The sequence below is a fragment of the Gekko japonicus genome, unplaced genomic scaffold (genome assembly GCF_001447785.1).
Source record: "Gekko japonicus isolate JY-2015 unplaced genomic scaffold, Gekko_japonicus_V1.1 scaffold700, whole genome shotgun sequence".
NCBI classification, from domain to species: Eukaryota; Metazoa; Chordata; class Lepidosauria; order Squamata; family Gekkonidae; genus Gekko; species Gekko japonicus.
The window spans coordinates 86391-95971 of record NW_015163109.1 but is presented as its reverse complement, the minus strand read 5'-3'; the positions used below and the strand labels follow the sequence as shown (position 1 = coordinate 95971).

The window sequence follows — 9581 nt, the reverse complement described above, 5'->3', positions numbered from 1 at the left end:
ACTGGATGGCATTCCTGCCAGCAGAATGACACACACACACCCCAAGCTGCAGACCACTGAGTCCCCCAAAATCCTGCTCTTCAGGGACATGGTCAAACTGAGGTCTGCAGTCAAGTGAGGAAACTGGCAAAAATCAAGTCGTCCCCCCCTTTTGCTTGTAGAAAGTTATTACTGAATCTAACCCGTAACATAACCAACTCTGACAAACACAACACAGCAGCAATTTATAAATGCCCAGTCATAAACAAAAGCTTTAGCTTGGCTCCAAAAATTAGTCAGTTTGGCAATAGGTGTCAGGCTATGAGGAGTGTTCATACTTTATTAGGTAGCTAATGACTTCCCTGACTTTCTGAAGGATACAATTTTTAATATTAGATTAAAACTGAACGTGTTGCATGTCAACCTTCTTTCACCTCCTTACATTACAAAATACGTTAGGCCACTTCCCATTTTGGTAGTGTTCATTTTATAATGAATTTTTTTAACAGAGCTTAGAGATTCCAAAACCATTTCTCACATTTTCCTCAGTTCCTCTCAATGACATCTGAATTACAAAAAGTGCCATTTGGCAAGCACTTAAAGCTACTCTTGAGTTTTGAAAAACTGTATTTAAACCTCCAATACTAAACACAACTCATTAATACTGGCTGCATTGCCCTGATCTGGATAGTCCAGGCAAAGGTTACATTGAGCTAGAAACACAGGAAACTCATCAATATTCCCACCAAACCTGTCAGGAGGATTTACAGGACAGCGTGGGGGAGATGTGCTAGCTGTTGCCAGAGCAGCGGCATTTGTGGCTGTTTGCTGCTGCAAAGAGAGTACAGCCTGGGTTAATTGCTGCACCTGAGTTAGCACTCCCACAAGTGGGTCCGTACCTCCTGTTGCTCCGTCCTCCATGGTGGAAATGAGTGAGCGTGTTGGGGTGCTGGCAATCTGTCACGGCAGTGCCAGGGGTGTGCGGCAAACAAGCAAAGTCCAAGTTCAGTCCGAGGTCAAGCTGAGTAAAGCGGGGGCAGGCTTTATTCAGCCACCTCTCTGAATATCCTCCAGGCCCCCAGTAGGGGCCAATCACCAGAGGTTGCCATGACGTCCAGGTGGACGCACACATACACACAAATATATATAAAAAAACTTAAATAGACACTGGCTGCATAGTGCCATTTCTACTACAGATTATGCATATATTCCAAAAACCATTTGAAATCCTGTCACTGCTAACAGGCCTTAGTAAGGTAAGATTTACATCCAGCATATCCTATCACACTTCAAGGCATCCCTGGGGCCAACATAAAAAAGAAATCCACTTTGTTGCTGTGTGCAGACTCCATGACAAAAAAAAAAAGCCTTCTCTGCAACTGGATCTGGCACCCACCCGACTTGCATGGAGAGTCTACCATGAACTGTATCACTCCACCAGGGACCTAGAGTTTTGTTTCCAAACAAAGTGCAACAGAAGGGTAAGGATAAAGGGGGGGGGGCTTCCTCATACCTAGAATTAACCCACCGTTTTCCTGGCCTTTCATGAACTTCAAAATTGCTTAGGCTGATACAGGGAGATGATATCATCACTTACTTCCTTGCCCACTCTTCCCCCCTCTTTCAACCACATGGTACAAGCACTTACCAGATTCCCACTTCTCAGTTCTGCCAGTTTCTTTGGTCCTTCAAGTAACATTAGCTGAATCAGCTGAACCAGGCATCCTTTGATGGTACTCCAAAGAACGACCACACAGGGAACCACCAAAACATCAGAATTTCCCCCCCTGAAGTAATGTCATCCAACAATTAAATTACTAACTTTGAACCTTGATATTAATATTAACCAATAGTCACATTACGAGAATGTTCCATATTCCAGAATGAAAACCATGTTTATTGCATTACACCACTATAACACAGTTCTGAAAGTTAGATCTAGAATATGCAGTAATGCCCCCACCATGTCCCGAACAGGCTGAGAGCTAATCTCTCCACCTTTCTGGAAACACAGAATATATCAAATGGTTTATCTATAAGGGACTATTAAAGATCATAAGGAGAACTTTATAAGCAAATCATTATCAACTGAGGGAGCTTTGGCTCTCAGAATCTAGCTGTTATCCAACTGTGGAATGAATTTCCACCAGGCTGCACATTTGGGGGGCAGAATTCATAAATACGTGGCTCTACAGCATTGTTCTTTTAGGACACTGACACCTGCACCTCAGTAAACAATGTCCAAAAAGTACAGCCACTTATCACTCACAGTTTTTCTTCTGTAATAAAAAAAATCTGGGTACAAAAGAACCCCAAAAATGTACTACATTGTTTTACCTCAGTCCCACATAACATAGTGGGGTACAAAAAAATCCATTTTTTAACCTAAAATATTGATCCATGAAAGTATTTTTATGTGTTCAGGGAAGATACCTCTTCTCCTAATAACACTAACTTTCCCACAGAGAGATATACTCTTGGGACAGAAAAAATTCTTCAAGATACAAATAGCACTAGAAATTATTTTAGATGCTTTACTTTATACTTATGGGAGTGTATGTGTTATCTAATATCTTAGATTTTAAAATAGCTTTTGCTGATTCAAACTGAAAAAATGTATAGCTTTAAAAATAACAGAACTGGTATAAGGAGTCTACTTAATCTACTCAAAAGAAACATTTGACCTCATATGAAAGGACATTTTCAAGCTCTGGGCATCTCTGTGTTATGAGACACAATGACTTCTGCCACAGAAACACTTTTGGTTTTGGGGAACTTTTTTTAAAAACCCAATATACATTGCAGTTTGTGCTCCAGAGTACAGAGTGTGTTAAATATTTTCACATATTTGCCAGGGGGCTAGAGGAAGATTTCAGGACAACACAAAAAGCACCTTCCCCAATTATTTTTCCCCAAAGAAATCTTGTATTAATTTGATTTAACCTAGCAGGAATCGTAATGGTGTTGCAAAATAAATTTCATCAGTATTTTGATAATATTTCTTGAGTAGAAGCTGATTTGCAAGTTGTTTTAAAGCTGCTTTCAGAGGCAACCCCAATTTTTCAGACTGCCTTCAGTGAGATACAGCAAATAATTCCATCACAAGCTAAGCTTATTTAGCCATTTTTCCACACTGCAGGTGAAAACAGCTAATGCTTATTTGATTTTTAACCAAGAAATGCCAGAGGAATAAAAGCTGCCTAATGAAGGGCTTTCAAGAAGCCAAACTATTGCTTCAACCTAACTTCCCACCTATTAGCTCAGCATGTCCAGTTCAGAAAATGAAGACAAAAGTACATCACAGAACATGATGAACAAGCAGGCAACTTAAAATAAAAAAGGCCAAAACAAAACAGCAATCAAAAATACTGAAACTCCAAGAAGAAAACTATTTCCATTAAACAGAATCCAACAAAACTGTCAGCTTGTTTTGACAGGAGCAGTTTACTCAAATTCATTCAGCATCAGAATTAGCAGATTATCAAAACAAACGGTAGCAGCCCATATTCTAAGGATTATTTCCAAAAGTCTACATGAATGAATGTGAGGCAGTTTTCTTCTCAAATTTGAATTTTAATAGCTGCCATGAATAGAGGTTTAATTTAATTTTTTTTCAAGTAAAAGAAAATCAGACCAGGGGGGAAGCCGCTTTGTTTCTAAGAGGTACAATTTCCCTATTCTTACCCCAACACACTGTCAAGCTATATACACACATACATACATATACACACATACATACATATACACATACACACACATCTATATACACATACAGTGCACGACAAAGCAACAATATTAGTACTCTGTGCCATTACTAAGGAAATGTTTTTAATCTAAGTGTCCCTACACAAAAAAGGGGAAAAACAAGTCAAATGGAGTGCATCAGTCTATCAGCAAATCACTTTAAAAGAAGGGGGAGGAAAAAGCAGGAGCAATATGAAAAACCAAAAACTGCTATATGGTTGTTTGTTTGTTTAATTCAATTTATACCCCACCCTCCCCGCCAAGGCAGGCTCAGGGCGGCTTCCATAAAATGTCTATATAAATACAATTAAAATCTATTGTAAAAACAACCAAAAACCACACTGACCTTCATCTGCATTATCAATAATGTACCCATTATTCAAACGTTTCAGTCTAACAGTTCTGCCATGAGAATTCTACTATTCATTGTACGTTTACATCCTGTACTTCGCTGCTGCTGTTTTACTGCTGTTTCTGTTTCTTGCTCTTATTCTATGGATTGCATACAAAGGTTTCCACTCCCCTACGAGAATTTCACTGTGGTCATCAACATAGCCCCTCATTTAAGTACCCCTGGGGTCTGAGACTGTATGGGTGGCAACCTGAGAAAGGTCCTTCTTGGTCTTGCCACCAAAATTATGGAATTCCCTCCCCACGAAGATCCATCTGTCTGCCTCCATCATTGTCTTCTTGCCAACAGGTGAAGACTTCTGTTTCATCTGGCATTCTCTCATTAACAACGCTTCTTGTTTAATGATACGTGGTCTAACAATACGTGTTTAACGATACATTGTTTAACGATACGTGGTCTGTGTAATTGCTGGTATTATAGCATGTATTTTTAAAGCTTGTTTAAATGTTTTTGACTGTTTGCCACCTTGGGGACCCTAGATTGGGTGGGAAGGTGGCATAAAAATGCTTTAAATAAAATAAATAAATAAGGATGAAGGTTTCCTCTTGTGTAAGATGAAATAAACTTCTCCTGATGGAAGAAGAAGACATCACTGTTAGGGAAATCCAACCATGTATTTTTTTGTTATAGGCCGAGGGTTAGTGGTTTATGGCATCCATTTTACCTTTATCAAACCCAAGACCACCTTTAAACCCACCCTACAAAACGGGAGCCACTTTAAATTTTTTAGAATCACAAAACAGTCTTCATTAGTCTCTCTTCCTCCTTTTAACGAAAAGAAAAGAATGAACAAAAATGATGGTAGTGTTGCTGGTTCAACCCACAAGCTGAAGACCAAGGGTAAAGTAAATTAATAATCAAGAAGAGCCATCCTAAACAGGTCGACTCAAAACCCTACTCAAATATATTCAAGTGTTCTTAGGACAGTGTTCTTAGGACGGCACTGTCCGAGATGGACCGTTCCTCCGTTTTGTAGAATGTGCCCAGCTTTTTAAGCACCTCTGCCAATCATGATAAACACAAGGACTGGCTTTAAGAAAAGAGTCATGGGTTCATTCTCTACTTCCTATACCCCACCTCCAAGCAAATCTCACATTAAACTGTACAATCCTAAAAACACTCTCCTGGGATTATGTCCTATCAAATAGATCTCAGTAGGAGTCTAGCAGAGCCATTCAGGGTTGCTGTCTTAAGCACTTGGATATTCAGCTGGAGACCGGATCAGAGAGAACATTGCTCCGATGCAGAAATGTCTGAATCTGCATCATTACCGCACAATAAAATACTCTGTAATATGTAAACCTTCAAGCAGAGTGTTTTTCTGAAAAGCACTGCTTCATCAATGTACAGAATGCTAGCATACATGAAATATACTTGAATTTTGGGACTTCCCCTCTTAAAATTGATGGAACTTTTACTCCAGGACTGAGAGGTAAGCAAGAACATATGGCCCACCAATCAATGCCTTTTGCTGGAGGAAGCTGGACTGTACTAACAGACATCAAAAGCATATTCTGAAGCAATGCTGCCTCCTTCTGTTCTTTTAAGGATAAGAGTTTTATCAATATCTCAGGAGTGGGTAGGGATAGTATTTGTTAAAAAAATATGTAAAAATGTTTCTCAGAAATAATACACCCTTACATTTTAAGAACAACAGACACGTGGTGGACACCTTTTACAGGCGGATATTGAGTCCTTCACCCAAATAAGTACATGCAATACCATTTGGCTCGATTCTGTGGAGACAGCTTCATATCGTCAGGGGTAAAGGAAGCCTGCTCCAACTTCCAGCTGCATCCCCACCTCACACGAATTGAACTAGCCACGTGCATGGTGTGTCAACACAGTGTTGATTGCTTTTAGCATATGCTACCAAAAGCTGTCAATCCCCAATCTGCCATGGAAGCTTGCTGGACGACCGTAGGCTAGTTGCAGTCTCAGGCTAACCTACCTCACAGGCTGTTATGATGATAAAATGGAGAAAGTGAATCCTGTAGGCCACTGGGTCCCCATTTGGTGGAAAAAATGAATAAAACGAGAACCTGACTCAGGCTGAGCTCAGCTCTCAACAGCATCGCGCACGTGAAGACTCAACGCAGGCTGATCTTTTCACCATACAGGTTCTAGCACTCAGGATGGTCATGGGAATCAGCTGGAATGAGTTTCTAATCTGCAGCTTATTCTAAACCGGCTTATATTTTTATGTCTATACATATCTGTCTCTGGAAATAAACTAGTTTTATTCTGTATGTGTCTAACACCAACGTAACAGAATAACAATTAGCCCTGAGGAAATCAAGAGAAATCCAGTCTCCCCACCTAAAGAAAATGTTGAAGGACCTGAGATCCTGGAGATTTATTTATTTATCTATCGTATGTATGGCCTGCCCATCTCACAAGTGGGCTCAGGGCAGTAACATCCCCTGTGAGTCCAAGTAGATAAAACTGACCTTGATAGGCTGAGAGCCAGCGTGTTATAGTGATCCAAATGTCAGACTGGGATCTTGTGAGACTCAGGTTTTATAGTGATCCAAATGTCAGACTGGGATCTGTGAGACTCAGGTTTGAATCAGCCTAACCTACCTCACAGTTTTGTTTCGAGGATAAAATGGAAGAGAGAAGAATGTAAGCCGCTTTGGGTTCCCGAGGGGAAGGAAGGATGGGTATCAATCAAGAAAATAAAGTGTTCAATTCAGTATATGGCAGACTCATGCAATCAACTAACACAACTGAAGATCCACGCAACTGTTATGCCTCCCCCTGCTAATACCTCTGTCCTGTTCCCCAGTCTGAGAAGTATTGCCCAAGTTGGTTTCAGATAAACCTCTGTAACACTATTTCTTTCAAAGAGAAATTTTAAAAGGATAGCACAAGCTATGAGGGATGGAGCAAACTCTGTAGTTTTAAGTGTCTAGTACTCCCTCTGCTGGTTTTACTACCAAACAGTTCTTTTTCCCGCTCCAGCGCAGGGTCAACAAAAACATGAAGCAACTAGGTATATGACGTTTCATTTTTGCTGTACATTAAAAATAACTTTAAAAATTAGGTAGGCAAAAAAGTTACATACTTCCTATCTTTAAAAATTCTCTGACACTGCAGAAGGTACTACACACTTTGAAACACAGCCCTTAATCTTAAATATCCGCCCTTCTTTTCATCCGGTTCCTTAGTTTACAATAGCAGGCTTGTCCTTCAAAAGCAACCCAACAAGCAGGCACAGAGTAGCCCATACTTTTCAAACATTATGGATTTTCAACAAGAAAAGTGTATGCACCATTATTTACTAATATTTTTACACTTTGCTTCCCGATACAGATGCAGTTTCCAGGTAGAAGATGCATAATTTATTTTAATTTTTTTAAAAGGTCCTAGCAGCTAGATCCTATAAAATCTAGTAAATGATAGAACTATATTCCTGGCTCAAAGATTGGGGAAATATGCATTGCTTCTCGAATAGGTTGGCAGGAGCTGGAACTAGAGACGGGAGCTCACTTCGTCATGCGGCACACTCAGGTCTCGAACTGCTGAACTACCGACCTTCCACAGCCTGCAGTTCAGCGTCTTAACCACTTGAGTCACCGCAACTGCCAACCTAGCAGTTCAAAAGCACGACATTGCAAGTAGATGAATAGGTACCACTTCGGTGGGAAGGTAACAGCGTTCTGTGCGCCTTGGTGTTTAGTCATGCTGGCAACATGACCACGGAAACGTCTTCGGACAGCGCTGGCTCTTCAGCTTTGAAACGGAAATGAGCACTGCAACCCTAGAGTCAGATTCGACTGGCTTTCAAGCAAGGGAACCTTTACCTTTATACTTACTTACTAAACAATAAATGCCCAGTTATTGATAGGTGCACTGAATTATATGAAGGAAATTGAAGAGTTTGATCCTGAAACACACAACACTTTTAAATAATATTTAAACAAAATATTCACTCCTCTTGGAAGGATGCCTGAATTGTGCTCCCAAACCATATAAAGGCCTATCCTTAGCACTGACCCATCTCTCTAACTTCTCAGGGCATGAAGATTTTTACTGGTCTTCTGACTGCTTGAATAAGGTTCTTTGTTGTTGTTCAGTCGCACAGTCGAGTCCAACTCTTCACGACCCCATGGACCAGATCACGCCAGGCCTTCCAGTCTTCCGCCGTCCTCTGAAGTTGGCTCAATTTCATGTTAGTTGCATCTATGACACTGTCTAACCATCTCATCCTTTGCCGTCCCCGCCTTCTTTGACCTTCAATCTTTCCCAGCATCAGGGTTTTCTCCAGTGAGTGCTCCCTTCCCATTTGGTGGCCAAAGTATTTGAGCTTCAGTTTCATTATCTGGCCTTCCAGGGAACAGTCAGGGTTGATTTCTTTTAGGATTGACTGATTTGATCTTCTTGCAGTCCAAGGGACTCTCAGAGGGGTTAAAAATCATGCACATATCTTTTTAGCCAAAGGTGGAAGCTTTGAATTTTAATCCTGAAAAAAACTATATCTCATAGATCAAAAATCTGAGAACACTGTACAAAAATGTAAATAAGTCTAGGGACAATAAGGCAGCTGTAAACAATACCTAAGTAGCCAAGGGCTACTGTGTGTGATCAGGCTGAAACACAGGATCACTTACAGCCTGATATTACTGATGCATACTCACATGAACACATGAAACGGCCTTATACTGAATCAGACCCTTGGTCCATCAAAGTCAGTATTGTCTACTCAGATTAGCAGTGGCTCTCCAGGGTCTCAGGCTGCAGGTCTTTCACATCAGCTACTGTATTGTCCTTTTAAATGGAGAGGCTGGGGGTTGAACCTGGGACCTTCTACATACCAAGCAGAGGCTCTACCACTGAACTACGGCCCCTCCTTTCACCTCAACTCCTTTGAATAACCTGGCCACATTCTCAGTCAATATAAATAAGGAGTAGTTGAGGGATGGGGTAAAGACAGTGCTATCCATTTGACAATTCTGATTTTTTTTTAAAAAAATTAACCCTTAAGTCTTTTACTTTGATGTTTTTATTAATTGGTTTTATCTTGTGAAATCTCCTACTGTGTATTTCTTTATAAACCAAAGCAGTCCATAAAATTGCCAAATAAAACCTTCTTTTGCTTAAAATATTGTTGCTGCTTTTATCAATGTTGGTGTCATTTTAAGTTAAGCAACACCAACATTGAAAAAAGCAGCAACTCAGTTATTAGCTTCTACTGTTTTCAGTGGTCACCTACTTACACGCTTTCAAGAGCTTTATAGGTATGAGCCAGTACAGAAATTGTTAAAATAAATTCTTAAGGTGCAACTTTACAGTTTTGAATAAGCCCGGGGAACCTTTGTGATTTTTTTTTTATTTTGAAAGTATACTTTTAAAAATTAGGTTTGCTGGCCGTTTCAATGGTTTCTCTAATCTGGAGTGTGTGTTTTTCAAGTGTGTTTTTAGCTGTATGCTTTGAACATTTTCT

The 9581-nt window shown here is 40.1% G+C and overlaps 1 protein-coding gene across 1 annotated transcript in view; it reads right to left on the bottom strand.

Annotated features, from left to right (window-relative positions):
- Positions 1 to 9581, bottom strand: part of NDUFAF2 (NADH:ubiquinone oxidoreductase complex assembly factor 2) — a 67671-nt gene that overhangs the window by 57563 nt on the left and 527 nt on the right. The gene's annotated exons all lie outside the window — the stretch shown is intronic.